General features: G+C 51.2%; 1 protein-coding gene across 2 annotated transcripts in view; it reads right to left on the reverse strand.

Moving 5' to 3' along the window:
- Positions 1-482, reverse strand: part of rer1 (retention in endoplasmic reticulum sorting receptor 1) — an 8,045-nt gene that overhangs the window by 4,752 nt on the left and 2,811 nt on the right. The window lies entirely within an intron of this gene.

A 482-nucleotide genomic window follows, 5' to 3' on the forward strand; every position in this document is an offset into this window, starting at 1 on the left:
CAAAGAGCCGGCTCCGCCCCTTCAGGTAGATGGCATCTGTGTTCAGGGACCAGTCCAGTTTACTGTCCAGGTGAACACCTAGGTATTGATAAGTGTGCACCACCTCAATGTCTTTCCCTCGAATGTTGACTGGCTGAAGGGTGGGCCTAGACTTCCAAAAGTCCACGACCATCTCCTTGGTCTTGGAGGTGTTCAGAAGGAGGCAGTTCTTGTTGCTCCATTCACTGAAGGCCATCATCAGATCCCTGTACTCCTCTTCCTGCACGTTCCTGATACGCGCCACAATAGCTGTGTGATCTGAGTATTTCTGGATGTGGCAGGACTCAGAGTTGTATTTAAAGTTCACCGTATACAGGGTGAACAGGAACTGAGCCAGAACAGTCCCCTGTGGAGCCCCAGTGCTGCTCATCACTGTCCCTGAGACACAGTTACCCAGCCTGATGTACTGTGGTCATCTTGTCAGGTAATCCACAATCCAGGAC

The sequence above is a fragment of the Seriola lalandi genome, unplaced genomic scaffold (assembly GCF_002814215.2).
Source record: "Seriola lalandi dorsalis isolate HSWRI2012SDOR001 ecotype SW California unplaced genomic scaffold, Sedor1 jcf7180002054861, whole genome shotgun sequence".
In the NCBI taxonomy this organism is placed as follows: Eukaryota; Metazoa; Chordata; class Actinopteri; order Carangiformes; family Carangidae; genus Seriola; species Seriola lalandi.